This window comes from Mauremys mutica, chromosome 7 (assembly GCF_020497125.1).
Source record: "Mauremys mutica isolate MM-2020 ecotype Southern chromosome 7, ASM2049712v1, whole genome shotgun sequence".
Classification (NCBI taxonomy): domain Eukaryota; kingdom Metazoa; phylum Chordata; order Testudines; family Geoemydidae; genus Mauremys; species Mauremys mutica.
The window spans coordinates 102,037,739-102,064,938 of NC_059078.1; the positions used below are offsets into that span (position 1 = coordinate 102,037,739).

The 27,200-nt window shown below is 41.4% G+C and overlaps 1 long non-coding RNA gene across 2 annotated transcripts; it reads left to right on the plus strand.

Annotated features, from left to right (window-relative positions):
- The first annotated feature begins 641 nt into the window (after positions 1 to 641).
- On the plus strand, positions 642 to 25,091 carry LOC123373682. 2 transcript variants are annotated; one of them, XR_006580827.1, is made up of 4 exons: positions 642 to 766; positions 2,841 to 2,939; positions 4,659 to 4,731; positions 24,828 to 25,091. It is a non-coding gene; the product is annotated as an uncharacterized LOC123373682 (long non-coding RNA). The 2 variants fall into 2 exon arrangements; XR_006580826.1 differs by lacking the exon at positions 24,828 to 25,091 and having other exon boundaries at positions 4,659 to 4,768.
- Positions 25,092 to 27,200: the final 2,109 nt, after the last annotated feature.

The window sequence follows — 27,200 nt, forward strand, 5'->3', positions numbered from 1 at the left end:
GAATAAGACCTCTGCCTGAAAATTGGGACGACCACTTTTTCTTGTCAGGCCATCAAATTCAAAGTCTTGACTATCTGAGGACAAGTGATATTTTTTCTTTCCTATGGTGTAACTAAGATACATTAATGGTTGGGGACTCCATCATGGACATCCTTAATGTAAGGCTGAATATGTGCACTGTTCCCAACAGGCATCATCTATAAGGGTACAGCTCACATTAAGTTAGTTGATTTCAACTGCTTGCTAGTATGTCAGCATGCGAAATTCAAGATCAGAAAACCCCAAAGCAATTGCAATATGTACCGTGCTGATTCTCAGTTAGAATTTTTCTGTTTAGCTGTGTATAGGCTATGGCTATATTTTTAAGTGTTACTGTCATCGGATGAAATTATTTTGTAATTTGTCAAATTATTTATAAGTGCTACTGTTTGTTCAGATAATTGTTACCCTGAAGTGTATGCTTCCATCATAGTACCCCTCAGAAACCTACAATTATGTACCGTATGTATTTCAGAACAGTTGTTTTTTCCTCTCTATGCAGAAAATCAATTAGAGGTTCTCATTGTGCAGTAAATGTCAATTGTGCTAACATTCTGGAATCAGAAACAACATCTGTAACTATGGAAACCCTCCCGGCAAGAGTCATTTCAAGGATGAGTTATGACAACAGCTTTTTGTACCTTGTTTTCATAAATATATGAATTAAAACTGCTTACTTCCTGTATGCAAGCAAACTTTTACCTTTTCAGAGCTGCTGGTTCTTGAGGTATATTTTAAACATGGAGATACAGGCAAACTCTATTTTGCTGATTTAGTGTCTAAAGAATTAGTAGCATTATTTTGCATTCTCTTTATTACCTTTTAAGATCTCTGCTAAGACAAGGATCAGTGTGCTTTGGTTCAGGTGCTTTGGTACATGCTTTTCAGATGACTAATTATCTGTTTCTCCAACCTATCATCATGGTGTGGTTGTAACTTTTTTTTGTTACACTTTATAATTACATTTGAAAGACTCAATAGAATTTGAGGGACAAACTCAATCAAAACTCTGCATAGGTGATATCATCATAGAGGACAAATGTAAGGCCTTTGCTTGATTTTTCTGCGTGTGTCACTCCTTGAGGTGCTGGAGTTATATGGAACAGAACTTGGAACTATGAAACACAACTGGAAAAAGGGGTAGGGTCTCAGAGCTGGAGTTCCAGCCTAAGCAGAAACACCTACACTGCTTTTTAGCACCGTAGCATGAGCCTGAGCCGGTAGATGATGTAGGCTCAGACTCACTGCTGTGGGGTGGTTTTTTTGGGGGGGGGCAGAGTGGAGTGACGGCAGTATAATAGTACCCTTACATCCATGTCCTTCCTGCCTTGTGTAGGGTAGTGCAGAAGAACTCTGTTATTGGTGGAGACTGTCACAGCCTCCATTAAATAAGGCATTGGTTCTGAAGGCAGCTTATGTGCAACCTTTGCTTAAGATACCATTGCTTAATTTTGACAGTCTTAAATCTTCTTTGTTTGAGTATGGTGATTGAGACGTTTGGGGTGACAACTCTTGCAGTAGGTAGCTTCCATGGACCTCCTTGACCCTTATGACGAGATAACTGGCTCTGTGGATGAGGGGAAAGCAGTGGATGTACTATTTCTGGACTTTAGCAAAGCTTTTGATACAGTCTCCCACAGTATTCTTGCCAGCAAGTTAAAGAAGTATGGGCTGGATGAATGGACAGTAAGGTGGATAGAAAACTGGCTAGATGGTCGGGCTCAACGGGTAGTGATCAATGGTTCCATGTCTAGTTGGCAGCCGGTATCAAGTGGAGTGCCCCAAGGGTCGGTGCTGGGGCCGGTTTTATTCAATATCTTCATTAACGATCTGGAGGATGGTGTGGACTGCACCCTTAGCAAGTTTGCAGATGACACTAAACTGGGAGGAGTGGTTGATATGCTGGAGGGTAGGAATAGGATACAGAGGGACCTAGACAAATTAGAGGATTGGGCCAAAAGAAATATGATGAGGTTCAACAAGGACAAGTGCAGAGTCCTGCACTTAGGACGGAAGAATCCCATGCACTGCTACAGACTAGGGACCGAATGGCTGGGCAGCAGTTCTGCAGAAAAGGACCTAGGGGTTACGGTGGACGAAAAGCTGAATATGAGTCAACAGTGTGCCCTTGTTGCCAAGAAGGCTAATGGCTAATGGCATTTTGGGTTGTATAAGTAGGGGCATTTCCAGCAGATCGAGGGATGTGATCATTCCCCTCTACTCAGCGCTGGTGAGGCCTCATTTGGAGTACTGTGTGGATAAATTGGAGAGAGTCCAGCGGAGGGCAACAAAAATGATTAGGGGGCTGGAGCACATGACTTATGAGGAGAGGCTGAGGGAACTGGGATTGTTTAGTCTGCAGAAGAGGAGAATGAGGGGGGATTTGATAGCTGCTTTCAACTACCTGAAAGGGGGTTCCAAAGAGGATGGATCTAGACTGTTCTCAGTGGTAGAAGATGACAGAACAAGGAGTAATGGTCTCAAGTTGCAGAGGGGGAGGTTTAGGCTGGATATTAGGAAAAACTTTTTCACTAGTAGGGTGGTGAAGAACTGGAATGGGTTACCTAGGGAGGTAGTGGAATCTCCTTCCTTAGAGGTTTTTAAGGTCAGACTTGACAAAGCCCTGGCTAGGATGATTTAGTTGGGTTTGGTCCTGCTTTGAGCAAGGGGGTGGACTAGATGACCTCCTGAGGTCCCTTCCAACCCTGAGATTCTATGATTCTATGATTGTCATTCTGGCTATACATCTGGATATGGTACACAGACTGAACTTGTTGATTTGGTCAATGATCTTCTCCTAGGAATGGATAACAACTAGGTGCCAATGCTGATATTTCTAGATCTATTTATCGGCTGCCTTTGGTACTATTGATCTTCAGATGTTGACGACTCACCCACAGGTATATGCAGGAGTGAATGAGGCGGGACTTGATAAAGTCTAATTATGAAATAATGAGCTACATTTTTATTGACACAAAGAAAGCTACTGTGAACAGGCATTAGAGTTTCAGAAATCTGAGCTCTGCCAGAATATGGAGAGCACAGTAACTAGGAACAAGCTGAGATGAAATGACTTTAAGAGTAACTTCATGCATTCTGCAGTTTCACCAGGGCTTGATATAAATGTTATTGAAGTGGGAATTTTCCACTGTCTTCTCTGGTAGGTGGATCCAATCCAATGTGGTAAACTGAAGTACTTTATGATGTTTTAAAACAATATTCGTCAGAAGAAGTAAACAAAAAAAATTCTCCAAAGTGTGAGATGATATATTTTCTCTTTTATCCAAATACCAGTATGGAATTAATAAACATTAATCTGTCTCAGCAGATTAAATTTGATTAACTAGAATATTGACAAATTACACTGTATGAATTATGTTTGATTTTTCTCCACCAACATTTGCAGATAAGTTCAACTGCTTTCCATAATCATGAATATTATAGAAACAGCAGTACTATACAGTGAATGAGTTAAGTCTTCAAAGTAGAGAGGTCATAATATCAAAAGATGGGGAAAAATAAAGACCATTAAAATAGATCTAGGGGACATTCTATCAAACAGTTTCAAAGTGAATTTCAAAAACTTTATGCAGAAAAGAGTACAATAAAAACTACAATTGCCATTGAATACTATGTCCAGTTTTGGTGTCTGCACTGTAGGAAGAATGTGCTCACCGCAACCTTCCATGTGGGAGTAGAGGGGGTGGCCTTTGTCTGGCTAGCTGGAAGACTAGGGACATTGGCCCTTCAGGGGCTCCCTTGCAACAGCTGTGGGCAGGAGAAAGTTTACAGGGATGGACAGGAAGCAGTTAGGGTCAGGTTAGGAGAAAGTTACTGCTCTGCTCTTCCTGCTGACTGGAAGAGGGTGGGGTAGGAAATAGTATTTATATCCTATGCAGCACTGGAGAGGCCCCCCTTTTACTGGGGTTGGGCTGGCAGTAGCACCCACCCACGAACTTGGCAAAAGGACTGGATTCCCTCTTTACCTGCTGTGGGCATTACACTAGTTGCCCTTTCCCCTAGGGGTTAGGGAAGGAATTTTTCCTTCACCACCAGAATGACCAAGGCAAGGTGGGTTTTTTGCCTTCCTGACAGCTGGTCTGGGACTTGGCAGGGAGGAGTAGGGAGGGTTAGGTTATAATGTCACATCTTAATATGTAAAAGATGTGGTGGATTTCCAGTGCGGATACTCAATATGGAAGGGATACAGTAATTGGAGAAAATGGATTAGAAAACAATTTGAAGGAAAACATCCCTTAAGGGAGCTTAGTAAATGGGGTTTGGGCTTTGACATCTCTTATAACAAGGAGCCAACCTTTCTCCTTTTCCTAGTCCCTTTTAAGGGAGCTGAGGAAGGGGGTTTAGGGCTCTTACAACTGAAGCCCTAGGAAACAGACCCCACTCCTTTTATAGCTCCCTTTCACCTCATAAGAGGGGAGGGTGGCAGGGTCCCAGCAGAGTGATAGCTGGCACCTGGTTGGGGATTATTTGGAAATGATTAAAGAAAAGATGATGACCTGCACTGTACAATTTGTTGCCAGGTACTCCCTGATATTTTAAATGAATAAAAGTTGCAGCCTAATTTAACCACATCCATTGCCTCCTGTCTTTCACTGCAGGTTTTCCAGACCTCAAATAATGAAGAGACTTATGAAGGATATCTATTTAGTGTATCAAAGAGAAAGATCTGAGGTAACAATCATTGCCTATGACACCTACACAAGGAGACTATATCTGATACTAGAGGTATATTTTGAGTAGAAATGAACATATTAGATTCATATTAAGAAAAATAAACATCAGATATATTGATTATAAATAATCAAATCTGTGGTTCATGTATAATGACAAAAAAATAAAGCTTTCAGACAAAGGCATAACCAGATCCAATGCCTGGAAGCTGAAGGCAGACAAGTTTAAACTGGCAGTTACATGCAAATTTTTAAAAGCAATGGAAATTAACCATTGGGATAACTTACTAAGGGATGTGATAAATTCGCCTTCACTTGAAGACTTCACAATCAAGATTTGATATTTTTCTAAAATATATGCTTTAGCTTAACTAAAAATTATGGCCTGTGTTACCCAGGAGATCAGATTAGATGATCATTATGGCTCTTGTGCTCTTAAATATGTGACTAAAAGAGGATGGAGTGAGTTGAGTATCTAGCCTCTGTTTGTAACTTCTGCTTTTAGGATACCTAGGCCAAATATTCCAGAGCCTTTTCCTGTTGCTGGAGTCTTCCACTGTGAAAGGCTACAGCTACAGTAACTCCTCACTTAAAGTCATCCCACTTAACGTCGTTTCGTTGTGATGTTGCTGATCAATCAGAGAACATGCTCGTTTAAAGTTGTGCAATGCTCCCTTATAACGTTGTTTGGCAGCCACCTGCTTTATCCATTGCTTGCAGAAAGAGCAGCCCATTGCAGCTAGCTAGTGGGGGCTTGGAACCATGGTGGACCAGCAGCCCCCCTATCAGCTCCCTGCTCCCCTAAGTTCCCTGTGCGGCAGCTGCCCAGCAGGCTATCGATTGCTGGTAGTTCAGCTGTCCCTCCCCCATACTGTGGTGTGCTGCTCCTACCCTCTGCCTTGGAGCCACTCCTGGGAGCCTCCTGCTTGCTGTGTGGGGCGGGGAGGAAGAGGGGTGCTTATGTCAGGGTGTCCCTTTCCCCCGGTCCTGTACCCCTTCTCCACAGAGCAGACAGGGCTCAGTACAGAGGGAGCTTGATGACAGCAGCTGCTGTCTCAACTTGCTGATCTACTTTAAAAGGCAATGTACTTAGAGTGGGGTCAGCGTACTTAAAGGGGCAATGCACATACAGGGTTTATGTCTCTGTCTCTCTCTGCCATGCTGTCTCCCCTCCTTCCATTTGTGCTGCCTTGTAGAGTGTGAGGCTACATTAGCAATGTGTTAACCCTTGAGGGCTCAGCCGAATGCTAGTTAATCATTTAGCAGTAAGGCATTCCCCAGGAAATCTCTCATCCTCTGACTTCATAACCTCAACCAAGCTTCACAATCATCATTGCTGTGTACCAGTATTAAATTGTTTGTTTAAAACTTAAACTCTGTGTATATATATGTGTGTGTGTGTGTGTGTGTATTAGTCGTTTGTCTGGCAAAAAAAAATTTCCCTGGAACCTAACCCCCCCATTTACATTAATTCTCATGGGGAAATTGAATTTGATTAACATCGTTCTGCTTAAAGTAGCATTTTTCAGGAACATAACTACAATATTAAGCGAGGAGTTACTGTACAGGGAAGCAGCAGGACACTACACTACTAAGAATAGCAATATAGATGGGGAGGCACTGTTTGAGTGTAGAGAGATCTGTAGGGTACATAGCCATAGGGTCCAGGTGTATCTTTACTTGCCAGAGCAATGTCTCACCATTTACACAGCTATTTATACCTGTACTAGGAGGGCATGTAGTGTATGTACTCTATACACTGCCGCAAGGAGTGTGTAGTGTAGATGTACCCTTAGACATACTGGCCAGATCCTCAACTGGTATAAATTGATGTACTGCCATTGATTTTAATGGAGCTATGTCGATCTACATCAGCTCAAGATCACAGCCACTGTGAAACAACATGCTAAAATCTGGTTATAACACCTCTAGCTGCTATGATGTTCATTTAGCATACACAGCTAGCAAACTCACATTTTAGATTTCCATCCTGATTAGGCCACATGTCTCTGATGCACCCTTGTGACAGTAGGGGACAGTACAGAAATGTGTCTAATTTTGCATCTTATTGAATCAGAGTTAAGTTGAGTATTCTATATTTCCAGTGATGATCAGGAAGCCCTATACAAACACACATGGCTCTCTTCACCCGAGTCCTCTTATGAACTCCTCTCCTGAAACCAGAATATATAGTATCTGGATAGGCTCCTCATACATGAGCAACTAGTCAACTCTCTCCCTTTAGCAGTAACTCATTTCCTTCAGGCCTATAAGGATGGAGGCTGCCATACTTTCTTTTCTACTCCATTCACCTATGTGTGGTTCACATTATGTGCCTTCAGATGTAAAACTGTAGTACATATTTTCTCACAATCAATATGGCAGCCAGCTCTCCTGGCTAAAGAAACTGTGTAAGTTTTATCTATATTATCATTTAACAAACAGACAGTCTTTTAGAACAAAAAAGTATACTTCATTAGTGTAGTGTGCTGAATCAAGGAAATTGAATTAAGGATTTGGAGGAGGTACCCTCATACAGTAGTGATATTGTCAACTCATTCTGGTCCCAGTTTTTTTCTTAGTTATAATTTTTTCTGTAACAATATTGTGTGATACTGTAATTTTGCATCAGCCAGTGCTGCACTGTCTGCTTTGGTACAAAATACTGTGAGTAAAGTGATTTTGAAACTGATTTCTGATTCAACACCATTGACAGAGGCTTCTCTCAAAATCTGTAGTAATTTGGTGACACTATCTATCCTACAGAATAGGAAATAGGTCTAGATGGTAGATAGTTCTAGATATTTTCCATCTTTTATAAACTCAATAAGTAAAATACACAATTTGACACCATACTTAGCATCCAGGTATCAAAACCTAGACTTCCTCCAGTTATGTAAGAACAGCGCTATTGAGGTCAATGTAGCCAGTTTTCACCAATTGAGGGTCAAGTTGAAAACTGAAAGCATATAGGAAAGAAGTAGCGAACTGCAAATCCAAAAATCACACTGGTTACAATCCTGTAAGGCCCTATATGATGTACATTATATTTGATGGGAGGAAATTATTCTCAATAGAAACTTATTAAAGATGCAAAGCACTATATGTTTTATAAACCTTAAATACCTACCTCCCAGGGAAGTTGAAGGTTATCATCTCTATTTACATGTGTTGAAACCTACTCTCACGTACATATTGGCTAAATTAAAGACCTGCAAGAGATAAACTTCGTTGGGCAAAGCCTGATACCAACCAAGAAGTCATCATGCCTGCTTGAACTGGTTTCAACTTTTATTTTTTTAAAGATCTTTCAAGAACTAGCAGCTAGGCCACTCTGTGAATTAGTGTGGAAAATATCATCCTGGAACTAAGTGGATATGCCTGGTACTAAAAGCCAGAGATGTACTGAGGGGCTTTTGGGATACCCTCTGTTAAAATTCACCACCAAACCAAAGAGATCACTATGGGGAGTTCCCTGACTCTGAGATGGTTCACCACAGGGGTTGGAAACTTCTGGCATGAGGCTCGTCAGGGTAAGCACCCTGGCAGGCCAGGCCAGTTTGTTTACCTACCATGTCAGCAGGTTCAGCCGATTACTGCTCCCACTGGCCTTGGTTTGCCATCCCAGGCCAATGGGGGTGGCAGGAAGCGGAGGCCAGCACATTCCTCATCCGCGCCGCTTCCCGCTGCCCCCATTGGCCTGGGACGGTGAATCGCGGCCAGTGGGAGCCGCGATCAGCCGGACCTGCCGACGCAGCAGGTAAACAAACTGGCCCGGCCCACCAGAGTGCTTACCCTGGCGAGCCATGTGCCAGAGGTTGCTGCCCCCTGGTTCACTACTTCTTTGAATATTGAGGAGGGCTTGTTTCTGGGGCCCATGAAAATATTTCTGAAAAGCAAATGCTTCGCTTTGAAATGTGCTAAACTGCCGCGGATATAAGGTATTTTCTAAACATTTCCCAAGGTGGGTACCAGGTGTCAGGAATAAAGCAAACATTTCCAGCATATGCCCTTAATTTAAGTTTGTTTGCCAAGTATGGTTGCCTCCTTTTTCACTGTGATTATGAGAGAGTTTTAAATAGGAAATTAATTGATTTCCTACTCTCTCCTCACTCTAGCATGCATATCTTTGGCATACACAGTTTATTTTTGTAAGAGCCTGTGTTAAATTGTTGGCAGCATTTCATTGATTGTTTCCTGATAATATATAGAACAAAGCCAACTGACTCTGGCTCTAAAGCTACTTGCTTGTATACTCTAACAAATATATGTTACTGATTTTGTTTACTTGCTTGCTTTCTAGTGCTCGTTTAATTTTAAAGCCACTTATAGTTGCAATAATTTTTAAAATTTCTGTAAAAATCAGACAAAAGAACAAATTATTAGACTTTAAGAATTTAGCTGGAAAACCCCCCCACCTTCCTTGAAAAATGATGTGTTTTCCCATATAAGCTATTATGGAATTAATTAGACAACAAATCAGAAGCTTTACTTTTTACCAGCTGAGAACAGTTTTTCATTTACAATAAAGTCTGTCAAGATGGCTCACAAACTTAGGCACGTATCATTACAAAGAGACATAAAGGGACAAATTCTGCCTTCACTTATACCCTATAGCCTTGCTGACTCTCATACAGAGCATAATTAATTTTCTAAGATACATTTGGACAAGTTTTAGGGCCTGGCCTTGACCAGGCCTCCATTTCTGTTGGTACAAATAATTGTGTATGCAATTTAAGTCACCTAGACATGTAAGTCCCTGAGTGCATTCATAAATCTGGGACCTAAACTTCTAAGGACTCTTCACTGCAGTTATCTGTGCCTTCAATATACTCCCATAAAAATGGTGGCCCATAGATTTTAAAGTTTGAGAAAATATTACTAAATACTGCATATTTTCTTTAGTGAGTTTCAGATCTTAAATCAGGGGTCTGGCACATATGCAATTACAACCTCAATCTAGTTCAATGTGGTTGCAGTTACACAGCCAACTTTCATTCAAGAATCCCCCCCTCCCCTTTTTTTTTTGGAGGGGGGGGGAAGACAAGCTTCACCACATTCCTGTGCAATAAGCTGATTAAATCTCTATTTTACAGATGGGGAAACTGAGGTATAGGAAAGTTAAAGGCCTGGTTTTCAGAGGTGCTGAGTGGCCACAAATTCGCTGAAGGCCATGGGAGCTGTGTGCACCAAACACCTCCGAAAATCAGTCACTAACTGGTCACAAGTCACAGAGGACATTGGTCATAGAGCCAGGAACACTGAAGTCCACTCATGTGCTTAAACCATGAGATCATCCTGAACCTTAAATTTAGACATGTTTGGTTTCATACTATTGATGCCTTTATCTGGCATTTGTTGTTTTGGTCACAGCTGTCCTTACTACAGAAAAGCAGGCTTGCCCAGAACTGATTTCATGGGTTAATTTTCTTGAAGGGCTCCATTGCAAGAATTACTGTCAGACAGTCTGACTCCACTGGGATGGATTCAGCAGCTTGACATTAGGATTTTCTGAACATAAGACAGCAATAGTCCTATCAGTCCTCTCAACAGAGTTGCACCTGGTACTGACATCTTGAATCAACTAAGTAACAACCAGATCCAATTCCTTTTCAATGCTATGCAGCTAAGTCAGCAGCCAAAAACTTTGGTGATGGGTATATTAGAAATGCATTATCTGTCTTAGAGGAGGTGGAAGAGAAGTTCCTGAAATGTCTGATCGCGGCCAAATTGACAGTGGATGGGTGTGCTAAAAAGGCAGCTTTGATTGAGAGCTGCAAGTGTATATGAAATAGCCCAAACTGTACAAGTTAGTGTCAGTAAAGATTGAGATGATTTCAACTCAGTGGTCTTAGAGATTCACACAAATGCTATCTTGTTAATCTGCCATTTTTGGTAGCGACCTATCTGGCTACAGAACAGTGAAATTGTTCATCATGGAAAGGGAAAAGTATAGATAGTGGTAGCAAAACTGGTAAAAAAGAAAAAAAATACACCTGCAGGATTGATCTTAATATGGTGAAATAAAAATGAGAATGTTTGAGAACTAAGAATCACACAATTTGAAAAATCATCCTCAAGCAGGTCAAACAGTATGGTAGCTATTAAATTGTCTCTATTTTAAATTAGTTTGGCTAATGTTGTGACACTCTACACCCCAGGGAAGCACCCTGTAACACCCATATTAATCCTTTGTATATAATTGTGATATTGAATATAAAGCATGCCTTGTAAGGTATCATGGGAAAGGTTATGACCTGCTGAAACCGACTATTCCTTCTAAATATATATAATATGCATATGAAGTTATGAGAATTGTGTTGTACGATTGTCACTAAAGTATACTGTGGGTTTGAAGCGCCCAGATACTAGCTTCCCAAAGACAATAATGAGGGGGAAACCAATGCTTGGGTGGGTGTCGAACAACCCATCAACAGTCATTGTCCAGCAAGGGAGCTACAATGCAATGACTCACTTGCACAAGGCCACACCAGGGGAATTGCTCAACCTTGCCTGGTGACTCAGCAATGCCCACCAGACATGCCTGGACTTGTGTTCTCTAAGCACATGGACTAAGGGTATAAAACAGAACACTTCAGGCCCATGCTTGGCCTTTTCTCCTCCTCCCACCTACGATGCAAGCAAGAAGAACATTCAGAAGACTGAAGACTCCAACAGAGGAGACTGGCCCAGGTTTAAGAGACAAACCTGTATACCAGGGGTCAGCAACCTTTCAGAAGTTCTGTGCCGAGTCTTCATTTGTTCACTCTGATTTAAGGTTTCGCATGCCAGTCATACATTGTAATGTTTTTAGAAGGTCTCTTTCTATGTCTATAATATATAACTAAACTATTGTTGTATGTAAAGTAAATAAGGTTTTTAAAATGTTTAAGAAGCTTCATTTAAAATTAAATTAAAATGCAGAGTCCCCCAGACCGGTGGCCAGGACCCAGGCAGTGTGAGTGCCGCTGAAAATCAGCTTGCGTGCCGCCTTTGGCATGCGTGCCATAGGTTGCCTACCCCTGCTGTATACTAAAGGCCTGTAAAATCCAGGGGGATGAGAACATTGCTTGATCTAAATACTATCTAATGTGATGAGGGTTAAGGTTTAGACTGCATGCTTACATTTTATATTATTTTGGTAACCACTCTGACTTTTTGCCTATCACTTATAATCACTTAAAATTTATCTTTTGTAATCAATAAACCTGTTTTACTGTTTATCTTTACCAGACAGTTTACCTGAAGTGTTTGGCAAATCTGCTCAGATTTACAAAGGCTGGTGTATATCCACTTTCCATTGATGAATTGCTGAATCAATTAATAAACTTGTATTGCTCGAGAAAGGGATTTGAGCAGTGCAAGACGGTATATTCCTGAGGTAAAAGGCTGGGAGCTGGAGGGATTTCACTGGTGCCTTTATCTGTGTGATTCATGAGTATCTCTGGGAGCATAAATCTAGCTGGGTGTGGGGTTCCACATGCTGTTGTGCTGGGTGATAACAGTGCCTGGAGGGGTTTGCTGCTTGTCACTAGCAAAGTATTGTGAGAGACAGTCCAGGCTGGAAAGATAAGGGGGCACAGTAGTCCCTGGTCACACTCCAGGGATTCCATCACAAATGTCATGAATATATGGCCTAGTGCAGTCGTCTCCAATCTTTTTATGCACAAGATCACTGTGACGTTATCTGATTAAAATATGACCATATAGAGCATTGTTGCAACCACTGTTATACATTTGCAACAAATCTTGTACGAAGGTTGCCAAGTGAGGTGTCTACGAAAAGGTTATGATTTGTTGGTTATGATTATACTATCTGCATGCACGTATCAGTTTTGTATTCGAAGTTATAAGTATTGGCTCTATACTGGCTCTATACCTGGATTTCAAATGTTGGCATCTGGGGTACTGCCCACAAGATAGCTAGCCAGCACATCTTGGAGGGACTATTCAAATTAAGTGGCTCATCAAGAAACACTTGGTTGACAATGGACCATAGGAGATGCCAATTTACACTCAGTGGACTGTCGTGTAAACGTGCTGTCCGGAGTGTAGGTAATGGCTTCCTGCAACGACTGAGCGAAAAATTGGGCATGAACATCTGACTTGCCCATGTGACTCCAAACACCATCTTGTTGCTGTAATTTTCTGCAGTAAGAATAATGGGATGACCTCCACATGGCAAAAGCTATAAAAGGCCCTGGAAACACCTCCATTTTGTCTTCAGTCCTGCTTCTTACCTGTGGAGGAACTTTGCTACAAACTGAAGCTCTGAAGAAAGGACTGAATGACCCATCCAAGCTGTGGATGTACTCCAGAGACTTGACTTAAGCCAGCAGTTTATTACATCACTGCTACAAGCCTGAACCAAGAACTTTGCCATTACTGTATGTAATTGATTCCTTTAACCAATTTTAACTCTCACCTTTCTTACTTTCTTTCTATGAATAAACCTTTAGATTTTAGAAACTAAATGATTGGCATCAGCGTGATTTTTGGGTAAGATCTAAGTTATATATTGACCTGGGTGTGTGGCTGGTCCTTTGCGATCAGAAGAACCTATTATCTGATGAGACTGGTTGTAAAGAATCCAATGTTTTTGGTGGTGATACAAGAACTGAAATGCCTGAGGAAACTGCCTTCATGTTTTCTTGTTAGCCAGTGTGGTGAAACAAAAGTTTACTTTTGTTGCTGGTTTGGTATATCCTATGGGGCATTCGCTATTAGTCTTGGGGTGTGTCTGCCCTATTTCTCAGCAGTTTGTCCTGAATTTGGCATCCTCAGTTGTGACTCACTGAAGCACGGTTACAATCACTTTTTGAATTAAAATTCAACCCAGGATCTACCCTGCCCCTTCCTCAAGGCCCTGCCCTGCTCACTCCATTCCTCCTCCTTCTATTGCTTGCTCTCTCCCACCCTCATTCACTTTCACTGGGCTGAGGGGTTCGGAGTGTAGGAAGGAGCTCTGGGCTGAGCCTGGGGCAGGGGGTTGGGTTGCAGGAGTGGGTGAGGGGTGCAAGCTCTGGGAGGGATCTTGGGTGCAGAAGGGGGCTCTGGGCTGGGGCAGAGTGTTGGGGTGCAGGAGGGGGCTCAGGAGGCTGAGGCAGGGGGGTGGGGTGCAGGAGGGAGCTCCCCCCAGTGGCACTTACCTTGGGTGGCTCCTCGTTGGTGGCGCAGCGGGGCTAAGGCACTCCTGCAGCTCCCATTGGCCGGGAACGGGGAACTGTGGCCAATGGGAACTGCTGGGGCAGTGCTTGCAAGTAAGAGCAGCACGAGGTCACTTCTGGGAATGTCGCGGGGCCAGGGTAGGCAGAGAGCCTGCCTTAGCCCTGCTGCACTGCCAGACTTTTAGCGGCCGGAGAGTGCAATCGACTGTAAGAGGCTCAAGGATTGACCAGTCGATTGGGATCTACCAGTTGGGACAGCAGCATTCCATCCACAGGATGAAGAATTGAGAAACTAGTGAATCATTATAATTGTACATTAGCCTAGACCACTGGCACACTGGCCGCCAAATGGCCCCTTCCTCTCCATACCCTGCACTGATCTCCTTGGTTTTCAGACACCCTGTGCTAAATGAAAGGGGAACAGAGGCTATAAACTTGAGAAGTGCTTATGGTAGAAAATGAAGGAGGATTCAGACATGATCACACAAATTCCTCCAAATCTATGCTGAAGCTGTATTACAAGCAATGAGGACCTATTAGCCTCCATTGAAGCTTCCAAATCATGCCCCAAGAGGGCTTTACATAATCTAAAATCACTTCATCAATCTTGAGTGCCCACCGCTTGCATCAGAATCACCATATGAAGAGCTACCATATCAGTCCACTGAAACAATCACACATTTAGGAAGCCTATACCCACCAACTATAAAACCACCTGTATTCGTGAAGTTCAGTACATTCATTCACTCATTCCTAAAGGAGATTTAATCCAAGACCTGTGAATCTGACCCATGCTCTTTCTGGCTCATAAAAAGAAGTTGTCAACAACTCATTTTACTCCTGACTGAAATAGCCAATGCCTCATTCAGGGAAACATACAGAAATCTGACCAACACTGAAAAAACCCACCAACCACCCAGCATCAAGCCTTCCAGTCCTGAGCAAGCACATAGAGAAGCTAGCCAAAGACCAACTTCAAGCTTATCTAATGGAAACAAATATCCTAGACCTGGCACAATTTGCTTCAAACCAGGTCATGTATCTGAAGCCACTTTCATGGCACTGATGGATGATATCCTGATGTCAATGGACAAAAACAAAACAAAACACTCCAATGCATGCACTTCTCTTCCAGGATGAAAGAACAAAGCACATGCGACAAGTTTAGTCACGTTGCTTAATGAACTACTGGAAATTGCTCAAAAAACCCCAACCAACCAAAGGCAAGACCTGTGGAGGAGTTTACTGACTGCTTGGATATCATGGACACAAATGCACCCTTCAGGAAATGATAAAGATTTAGTCCCAATGGAAGTCATTAAAAAATGTATCAACACTGGCAGCAATCCACAATTTACTGTGTTTTCACCGGGAAGCACAAATGAAAACCACATTATCTACATAAATCACTGACAAAGGATAACCATATGGTTATGACTTAGGATTGGGATTCAGGAGATCTGGGTTCTATTCCCGCTGTGACTTTGAGCAAATAATTGATTGAAATTCCAGACCACTGAAGTTCATGGGAATTTTGCCATTGACTTTGGGATTTCACTCAACATCTGTCCGTGATCCAATTCCCTCACTTGTAAAATGAAGATAAGAATACATACCTCTCTTGTAATGGTATTATATGGCTTACTTGATTCCTATTTTAGAGCACATTGAGAATACTGAGCATGAAGTATTATTAGTACAAGTCAGTTTGTCGGCTCAAGATGAAGTGAAGTTTATTGGATCAGATGCCATCCTATTATGGGAGAGTTCAAATTGAAGAGATTTTCTAAGTTGTCTATTATCAGAATCATAGGAGCAAGGCTGTATTAGTCATAACAGCTACGGGTGTTAACCACACAAAAATTGGCATCTATTACAATTAATTTTCATTGCTATAGCTGAGACCTCTGGTTTGCTGCATCAGTTTAGCAGTGCATGTTCTGACATGGCTTACAGAATCATTAGGCAAAAGTTCCAGAGATCTTAGGTACTTGTGGCACATTTAAGTGGGAAATTCAAATTTTTTTCCATGACAAAAGAGATTAAAATTCTCTATATTATGACCAAACTTGTTTTACAAGCACCTCGTGAGCAAATTAGTATTTTATATGTTTAATCCGAGAAAGGTCCCAGGCCACAAAATTTTGCTTCTAGTTTTGAAACATTCACATTGCTTCTCTGAAAAATGAATTGATAGGTGTTTTTGTATTCAGAGTGCCACTTTAACTTCTTGTGGAGGTAAGTTTTATACTCCTGAAACACAGCCAGTTGCTTACTAAGGAGTAAGCCAACCTCTATGGATCAAGGGATGCAAGACACACTATATGCACCTGCCTCTCAAACTCCACCCCTCAGCATGCCATCTCCTGATAAATTAAAATCTAGTGGGATATACTGCACTAAGCAACATTTTCTCAGCTAACCCTGAAAAATTCACAGAGTGCAGAATCAGGCCCAACCAATTCTTTTGTGTCCTTTCACTTCAAACAACAAGAACAAATTATAGTGACTTGTGATTTGAGAGACTGTTGGGCCTTTGCCAACTCAAATAGTGGAGGAGGAAACTGTGAAGATGTAAGGATCAGGGAAGCAGAACGTAAAGTAGACTGGTGTGATAGGAAGAGTGTGAGAGGCCTGTAAGATGGAGGAGGCAGCGTGGGAGGACAGGGAAGTTTAGAGAATATGGCCCACACACATATTATTAGGTTTTTCTATGAAGCAAGGCCCAGCGTGCAACGATGCTCAAAAGCAGCAAGGCTGGATGGAACAGGAAGGGCAATATGAGACAATGCTCCTCACAAGTGTCTTCTTTATCAATATTTTAACAAGAGGCTCTGTAAGATGGTGCCGGAGAACCCTCTTAGAGACAGGATGAGGCATTGCAGGGGTTCTTCTGCTCTAGTTCCCTGTTATCTACCGTTCTGTTTCTGCAGTGATTTACAGCTTCTGTGGCCCAGACCCAGGCACGGCTCCAGGCACCAGCGCTCCAAGCACGTGCCTGGGGCGGCAAGCCGCAGGGGGCGCTCTGCCGGTCGCCGCTAGGGTGGCAGGCAGGGTGCCTTCGGCGGCTTGCCTGCGGAGGGTCCGCTGGTCCCGCGGCTTCGGCGGACCTCCCGCAGGCTCTGTGCTTGGGGCGGCAAAATGTCTAGAGCCGCCCCTGCCCAGACCTCTAGCCAAATCACCTTTCAAGTTCAGTCCCCTTCCCAGATAACAGAAAAGTCCAAACAAAACAAATCCACAGTCTAATGGTTTTTATGCCAGACCTTTGGCCCCTACTTGGGACTCATCAGTCTTTGCCTCTTTTAGTCTCAAAGCTTGTGCATCCCCTCTTGCTGGGGCAGGAGATGGGAACCCAGGCCTTACCTCTCCTCTGGGTTCCAGGTGAGGGTCTCAATTTGAGGCAACTAAGGACTGCTTCTTACATTCTCTTGCTGCTTCCCTGAGCTGCTCTTACCATTTCTCTGCTTGTCAGCATCTCTCACAGAGCTGCAACCTCCACAAGTCCCACTTTGGAGTTCTGTCTCCTCATGTAGCTTCTATCCCCACCCACTACTGGGGAGCATCCTCAAGGTCAGGTCCAAACTCCCTCACAGCACCTTGACTTAAGAGTCTCCTCACAACTTGGCTTCAGGACTGCCTTTATAGATTCCCCCATCCTCCTCCTCCTCCTCCACTGCACCTGATACTAAATTGGGCCTGACCACTCCCAGACCACCCCCAGATGTAACCCGATGAGTTAATTAAGCCCTATAACTCCTGCATGGGGCATACACCCCATCACAGATTCCTATAAAACATTCCCTTTTGTCTGTGACAAGCTATCAGTAAAACCTCCTTTTATCTGGAATTTCCACTCTTTAGTGGAATTTATTTGGGAATTCCAAGAGCAGATGGTGCTAGGTTAAACATCTATCTAAACATTTATACCAAATTCATCACCACAGTATCTGAGCACCTCACCTGTAGCTATGGCTAGCTAAAAAAAGAACTTACTATGGTGATTTTTAACTAGGCCAAATCCCAGATCTTCAATGCATTGTCTTGAAACCAGGCACATAAAAATAAATAAAAAATAAGCATCATGAAGGTTGTTGCTGCACAGTCTCCGACTCCCTCTGTCTGCAACAAAATAAGCTATCCAGCCTTTATGCTTTATCAGATAAGAATCTCCCTTACCGCTAACTTTACAATCCACACAGTCCAGAGGGAACATTATTCTTCTCACAAACGCCACATGCTGTATAGATATAAGATGTCTCAGAAGTGACCTCTGCAAATAGAATCAAAGTGATGTTCTAAGAACCTGAGCTCAGAGTTTACAAACATAATTCCGTGGGTACAGCTTCAGTCTCAAGGCTGTTAAGAAATCAAGTACTCAAGACTTAATGCAGTTGTGATAAACTATTCATAAATAATTGGACTGAATGGTTTCCCAAGGTTTTGAAACAATTCTGTCACTACTATGTGTTTAATATAGAGATATGCCTATCTCATAGAACTGGAAGGGACCTTGAAAGGTCATCCAGTCCAGCCCCCTGCCTTCACTAGCAGGACCAAGTACTGATTTTGCCCCAGATTCCTAAGTGGCCCCCTCAAGAATTGAACTCACAACCCTGGGTTTAGCAGGCCAATGCTCAAACCACAGAGCTATCTCTCCCCCCATCACTATTTAGTACAATACTTGCAGTTAGATACATAACAATGTATAGTAAGTGCTGTGTTTCAATGTCAGCACACCTAGAATCAATGGTGCTTTAAAGGAGCATATCTGGATTCAAAGTAACCATCCTGAGTTAGAGTCAAATCCAGGACTCCACACATGGCTCATTCCATTATGTACAGGGGAGCGTCAAGCTGTTGAGGAGTGGGGACCAAGGGGGAGTGGAATCTTTTCCCCCAAACACAACAGAAGGGTGTGGGATATCTACTCAGTGACTCCACGACCAGTACTACAGCCCATAGGCTCTGGTGGTAGCTGCTGGTTTAGGCCAGTGGATCCAGACAGTTGCAAGTCCACTGTCTGAACACTCCAGCCCTAATGCTCTTCCCTTTTAAGCTTTTCCAGGGATAGGTGTCTTTAGAGCGGCACACAGGAGACATTAAGTCCCCTATCATATAGCCACATCCCAGCCTTCCCCTAACCCTGCATTAGGGTAATCAGAGAGCAAGTGTGAAAAATCAGGACGGGGGGAAGGGGGTGTAATAGGAGCCTATATAAGAAAAAGACCCAAAAAACGGGACTGTCCCTATAAAACCGGGAATCTGGTCATTCTACCCCGCATAGTAGGTCCACTGTTTGGGGGCTTTCTGAAGCACTACTGCAACCAGGAAGATTTCTCCCTAAGAATTGTGTTGATTTATGTTGCTTGAAAACCCATTTCTACATTACTATGGTAGGTACAAAAGTATTTAAATCAGCGGGACAAAAGGACATTTTAAAGCTATTAATCAAAATTTAAAAAAAAAACTAAAACTGTGGTAATCAAAAGATACCATCATTGATTATACTAATAAAAGAAGTTAACTGGAGAGGTCTGGAAGAAGTATGAATTCAGTAAGTAATGAGAGGGAGTATGAATTCAGTGAGTAATGAGAGGAAAGCAGCTTAAAGCACAACCACCAGAGATTTATATAAGCAGGAGACAAGATTTACTGAAAGATATACATTTAAAACAAAATGAAGCCATGGGAGGAGGGGGGAAATAAATTCTGCTTTCATAACACATGGCAATTTCCAAACTACCCAGAGTAATCCCTGTCTAATCAAATTAATGAGTCTGAGCTCTGCAGTAAAATGCCTTATATGCAGAATATGCACACTGTATATTTAATACATTTGTTATGCCAGGGACACTGTATTAATAAAAACCCTGTAACTGGAAGCCAGTTGAATAAGCATGCAAAACAGTGTACATATACACTTGCTTGAAATCAACATGATCTTTGGACGGAGTAAAGACTGCAGGATTAAACTTGTATTATGTGAGTAATTATTCAGGTTCAAGTAAAAATAAGCCCAGTTTTCAATTCACTGGCATAACAAAAATTTGCAAATGTGGCCAAATTCTCCTCTTCATCACATATATGAAACCCTGTTGACTTCACGGGAGCTGCAGAGGTATACTACAGAAGATGGTGGCTCAAGGCCTGCAAAATCGCAAAGTGATTTCTCCATATTATCAACAGAGCACATTAACCTGCTACACATAAAATATACTAAGGTAATCCCCCACCTTTACAACCAATAAGAAAAAGAGGAACAAATTACAAATCCAATTCCCCTTCACCATGAATATCCCAGACCACTTAGCCTATTTGCATAAGTTCACATTTTGAAGGTTGTCATAACACAAAACTCACATTTTATTTAACAATAGAAAATCTCCTTTCTAGGCCCCCTAAACTGAAAATGGGAAAGAACGTAACCATGGACATTGCATACCCCAAAAGCCAGCTCTTCTGAGAACCAATTTTTTCCCCCCTCAAATAGGCAAGAACAATTCCCACTGATTTGAATAGGAGTGCTGTGCTTATTATCCAAGGACAGAATTTGGCTCTATGTCCTTTGTAAGACAATATAACACTGGCACATGAAAAAAGAAATATTCGGTATAGTGGTTGTAACTAAAATATGGTTCCTTTTTTTTTTTTTAAAGTCAAGGTGGGTTTAAATCTAGTTCACCACAGACATTTACTCCTTGATTTTGAGGTGAGTATGAGAATCACTAACCTAGAATACTTTATGATTTTTTCCAATGGTAATTTTTATTTTTGTCATTTCTGTGATGAATAATGCAAGGCCAGAGATCACACAAGTAAGAAGAGAGGTGGGGCAGGGGTAAGAAGGCACATTGCTGTGCTTGGAAATGTGCCACAAGATAAAATTTAATAAGCTGGTTCAAATTCAGATTCAAGTTAAGTTTCCTCTGCTCAGAAATGCTCTTAGTACTAAAATACCCCTCTCTTTCCTTTAATAGGCATCAATTTGGACTCTGCTATTGCTACTAATTGTTACATTATCAAATAAATGTGATCTTTACCTTTCTCCCCTGGACTCAGCAGGCTGGGCTGGACAGCACTTCCAAGCTGCCATCCTCATATACCACGGGCACCACACTGAATAGAGTATGCCTGAGCAGGCTGGGTTAAGCTGCCACCCTCCTATGCCACAGGTTCAGCATGGCCCTAACCCCACTTTCATGTTACAATTGTTCTGGTAGTAATGCACCTGATGAGCAAACCCCCAGGATTTTTGGGCTCTGCAGGGAACTTTAGCTTAGGTAAGAGGAGCATTGCTGCAGAGCAAATGGGGAAGCCAAGAACATATGAGAGAGAGAAAGAGAAGCAACCAGCTTAACCTTAAAAGCTATTTATTGCCAGGTAATAACCATACAAGGAAAGCCAAACAAATGAAACAATTACAATATTAAATCTAGCTTAAATTTGATTACAAAAGTCAGGTTTAGAAAACTATAACTGATCCCACAAGTCAGGGTTAGAAAGCTGTATCTAGAGTAGGGAAAAAAAAACAGAGAAAGTTGGGTTCCCAACACTCCTTGAAGCTTGAATTGGTCGGGGTTCCTGGGTGGTGGTGGTGGTAGTAGCTGAGGGTCTGGAGTGCTGGACACAGGCACTCCAGACCTTCCACCCCGAGCATGATCAGTCAATGGAACTGATGTAGATTTTTGATCCAGGCATCAGAACACTTACTTGAGCATGGATAGGGATTTTGGTAGGGAAACAACATTAGTTCAAGGGAAAACACTAGATTTGTTTATGGCTAAACTGATGGCTCAAGGGAGTATACGATAGTTATTTTGTTCAGGCTAGACAATAGGAACTGATCATTCCTGGCTATGGGCAGTGTTCCTTCGAGGGAGCTCACAATGCAATTAGGCAGCTTCAATATTTTGGATACCAATAAAAGAATTTATTACTAGAATTGATCTGATAACTGCTGAGCTGGGTCTGTGCAGGTGTGGGTTCATTAACATCTGGAGAAGAGATCCCCCATCATGCAGTGCTTCTCTGCTTTTCTGGTCCCAGAGTTCAGTGCAGTTCTTGCCTTGGAATCTCTGTTCTTCATTCTGTATGCTAATAGGGATGCCTCCCTGTCCCATCTTCGATGCAAATGAGGCTAGGGGAGTTTCATTAATCCTGTCGCCATTGTCCAGAAGGGTTCAGGTTTGTCTCCCACTGCCTTTTCTTTGCTTTTGTAAGTCTTTCTTCTGATTGACTTTTGGTTCAAGCAGAGGCGGGGGAGGCGGGGAGAGGGGTCCTTTGTGAGTCAGACAGGCTGGATACTGCACTCTGGTTCCCCAAGAACACAGAACTGATAGGTAACAGGCCTTTCCTTGAGAAAAGGTTTACACATCACTGCTGCAGAGTGTCCAGAAAGATTTGCATCTCAGCCATTCCCATTTTATTCTATCCTGGTTTGCCAACACATGTGCAGACGTTTACAAAAGCTTGCAATTGATTGATGATAATTAAGCTGTCAGACATCACTGTGAGGGGCAACCGAGAACTGAAGCAATGACAAATGGACCTGTTTACACTGCCTGCTATTTTTCTTTGAGCCAACGATCTGGTACAGGTGACGTGCTCAACAGCCCCTAAATGAAATGATGGATACAGCTGCTAGTGGTGACAGTTTTGTGGCATGAGGAGAAATTAAGGTTGAAGAGGGAAGTTTAACAGCACCAACTAATGGCAAAAAGCCACTAGCTGGAGCATATAATATAAAGCGGTGTCCTCAGGATTGATGCTTTGTTATAAAATATGACAGTTTAAATATTCAAACAAAATTTAATAGTGGCCAGTTTGGCTGGAAAACGGGTGAGATAAAACAATCCTCTATACATTGCCTGTCTGGAAAAAATAGACTGAATTTTTCTTTTATGTTCTCGCCCCCTACCCCTTTGCTTATTCCTCCATTTTAAATAAGATTCCGCTCTCTACTTTAGAATGGTTATCATTTTGATTTCTAGTGGCATTTCAAGTTTTAAAGAGACATTTGCAAGATAAAATTGGGATTTAAAAATCCTTACCTGTGTGACTAAAAACATCCTAGAGTATTAAGACTGAAATTATTTTAAAAATCTGATGCACATTTTGCTATTTATGCTTGTTGCACTTCACTCCTCATGGACTGTGGAACTTGACTGATTATTTTCACTTTACCATTCTCATGCATTACCCTACAGTAATATTACAAAATACTGTTAACGTTAAAAAAAATTCCATAAAGAGTGAGGACTGAATTACTAGTCTGTCGCTTTAACTGAATTTAGACCGAAGCTCCATTAGACTTCAAACTTAAATGAAAATTAAATTCATAACAAAAAATAAATCCCAAATTAACAGTTTGACAATGAAACCTTCCTCAGACCCAGAAAAAGAATAAAACAGGATTTCTTAGTGAGAAAAGAAATTGTCTAGAAAAACTGTGGGGAAAGATGAAAGTTGAAGCAAAGGAAGTACTAAAGTCAGATGTTGTGGTGGAAGCAGAGACACCCCTTCTGTGGGAATGCTCCAGAGATGGTGTGTTGCTACCAGAAAGACTGGAAATTCAAGTGACCAAAAGGAGAATCTGAGTATCTCCTTGGGTTTGTAAAAAAAAATCAAGTTGTGTTTTGAAGTAGCATTAAAAAAATAAGGTATAAAGAGTGAATGAGTGCAATAAAAAGGTAAAAATATTATTCTCCAATACATTTATGATAACTGTGAATCGCTAGGAAGAACATCAATGTTTAGAGAGCAAATATCCCCAAAGAAACCCAAAGTAATTGCAAATTCAGAACATGAAACTTGACAATTTCCTCTAGAAAACTGGGTGTGAGTCCACCGAATAATATTGCTGATTTCAGCTAGTCACTACAGGCTGGCCACCTGTAAGAGAGCACAAGTAGGACTTCACCATAAGTTCAGGGAATTCATTGAAACAGAATTTAAAATAATTTCTTCTTTAAACTGCTGCAAGGTGTCTTTTGGTAGCTGGATTGTGGGCAAAGAATTTCAATACATGATAATTTAACTAACGTTTAGCATTCTTCATGGTTTTTTATTTGGGATTACTCAGATATGGGACACGTGGCATAAGTACATTTGGAGTAATGTGAAACAGAAGGTTAGCAAACACTCCAGAACATGGGTAGTTGGTCCGAGTTATTAGAGAGCAGCCTCATCTGTAAAAGTAGCACGAATCATCAGATGTGTAGTTAAGATACATAAGTGGCTTTACAAAATGGCACCAACAAACATGGCATTTTTATATGTTGTGAATGTGTGGAGTTCTCTTGTAGAATTTTCCCAAGAATATGATGGAACACAGAGTCACCAACAGATCCTCTGGAGAATTCTGATGTTCTCCCTATTCATTATTAGATGGGTTTTTAAAAAAAAGAAATCTACATATATTTATGAAATTACAAGCATTTTCTATTTTCACTTGTGGCTCTAAAATCAGGGGTAGCACAGAGTTTTAAACTGATTGCTCTAAGTACCCTCCTTTTTGGGTGGGCAGGGAGACAATAAAACTCAATTACTTTTGAGCTAAAAGTTATACAATGGATTTATAACCCAGTACAAATTACTATAAGAGCCTGTTATAAAGACATTCTAGGTTAGTAAGAGCAGTTGGATTTCCATTCCAGAATCCAGGACATGTGGTTCACGGCTAAACACTTACCAAAGATCCATGCAAAGAGTGCAGTTCTCATTAATTTGTTCACAACTCAACATTTCTTACACAAATTTCAGATGTCAGATTGGATTACTTGCAAAGTGTTTGCTGCAAGTATTCCTTCCCTTATGGATATTCAGGGTTCAATATCTATGTCGTCTGCCTGGCCACCTAAGTCACTTGGTATTGTTTCTGCTCTCTAAAATGGATGACCAAACCTTTAACAACTATTTCGGTTTCCATCAGAAATAAGTCTGCTCTGTGAGTAAGTGGATCTCAACTCTCTTCACGGGGATGAATGTTTGGGAAAAGCAAACAAGAACAGAGGGGCAAAAACTGTCAAAACAAAACTGTACTTAGAAGTCACTGTGATGTGAGTAATTTTTCTTTCTACTCGCTCTGCTAGTGTCTGTAAACCATGACAGTGTCATTTCAAACTAGCCATCTGTCATTGGCTCTAATGTAACTGATGTCTGTGTGACATTACTAACGGCCAGTGAGAATCCCTGAAACGATGCATTCTGTAGCCAAGTATTGATATTTGATGCTTGCCTGAGTGTAATGTTAAATACACACCCATGAAATAAAGTCATTCATTTACATCTGACACAGAGTTAGCTTTAACGATTAAGCTGCAGTTCCTATTCCCAAGTAAATATATTAGCACAACATGAGCTGGCACAATAGACCATTAGGCTTATAGACAACACTGGGATCTATTTGTTGGTGTCACTCTTCTAAACTTGCTTTCCCTGTGTGACTGACTATAAGTATTTGCTTTCCCTAAGTTCAAACTGCCTTCTCTTTCCCACCCTTGAATGGATGTTCATAGATGAACCTGCATTGAGGTGGTTAGGGATATGATGTGCTGACTCATTTTCCCTGAGGTAGCATCAGCCTAGGGAGTATGGAGGCCAAGTATCACATTACTAGAGACTGACGTCAGCAGAAAGAGGGGTCCCACCCTGGAAACAGTGTCATTCACATGAGTTCACTTGGTGTGAGTGTCCTGTAGTAAATCTAATATGGGAATCTTAGTGGAGTAGACATCACTCTCTAGCCTCATGGGCTCCTCATCAGAGGTAACAGGGCTGCTGACAAGTCTGATTTATGTGGCTTGCATCTTGCAGGAGGTCAGACTAGATGATCATAATGGTCCCTTCTGATCTTGAATTCTATGATTCTATGATTTGGAGCCTGCCATGCTTCTTGTATTGAGAGACTTTAATACATACCCATTGTGATGGCTAACACACTGTCCTGGGTTTTTACAACCATCCTGACAATCAGAGGTTGGTTTCCCCTCTCCCTCTAAGTTTATGGCGCGTGACTTTCAGTGAATGAAAATGTGATTTCAGGTCTTTTTTTTTTTTTTTTTTTTTTTAAAGCTGCCTCCTGTGTTGCACCTGCAAATTTGCAAATGCAATTAATGAAATGCCATAACAACAGTCTTTCTAGAGTATTATGGCACTGCTGCTTCTGGCTAGCACCAGGATAGACAAGGCTGTGAGACAATGACAAGTTAATTTTGAAGAAGACAAGTAAACTTTTTCTGTCTTCAAAAAAGGTTTATTTCAAACCTTGGGAAATGCCTCAGATCAATTCTCAACTTCTGCAAACCACTTTTTCTAGCTAATTATTAATAAGCAAGAATCCTAGAGTAAAAGGCACATAGCCAATTCATATGATATTATTTTTTCCAACTAGTGAGTTCATTTAAGGGCCTAATCTTCTTCTGGGAGTAATTGACTATATTTGGTCTTTATACTATGGCTGAACTTCAATAACAGAACCAGTCATCTTTAAGGATTGTGCTATGGTTGCACTGTAATACCTGTTTAAGCACTGTGTAGTTTTCTAAGACAGTATTAGTTGCTAAATACTAGGGCAGGGGTAGGCAACCTATGGCACGGGTGCCGAAGGCGGCACGCGAACTGATTTTCAGTGGCACTCAGACTGCCCAGGTCCTGGCCACCGGTCCGGGGGGTCTGCATTTTAATTTAATTTTAAATGAAGCTTCTTAAACATTTTAAAAACCTTATTTACTTTACATGCAACAATAGTTTAGTTATATATTATAGACTTATAGAAAGAGATCTTCTAAAAACATTAAAATGTATTACTGGCACGCGAAACCTTAAATTAGAGTGAATAAATAGACTCGGCATAGCACTTCTGAAAGGTTGCCGACCCCTGTACTAGGGTATTCAACTTTTCTGCACAAATTAAAATAATTTGGGACAGACCACCTATCGTCTAAATTAGGGCCAATGGGAAAATCCTATTAAATGATATGCTAATTTGATCATACATGATATTACCTTACAGCAGATTGTGATAGCAATAGACTGTTAAACAATTATATTAGCCTGAATGTATATCAAATAGTGCATTTAAATTTATTTTCAAAACCTGTCTTTAAATTTTGAGAATCACCGTTTGTTCTTTTCTCAGAATGGATCAGACATTTGAAAAATAATTTTTTGTGAAAATTTTGTTGTGATTATTCAGTACTCTAATTTCAAGCTAGCTCAATTGTTCACGTAGGTCACATGATAGGTTTATGTGCCCTGATTGGATGATTTTAACTTTTATGACTGGTCTATGTTCACAGCCAGC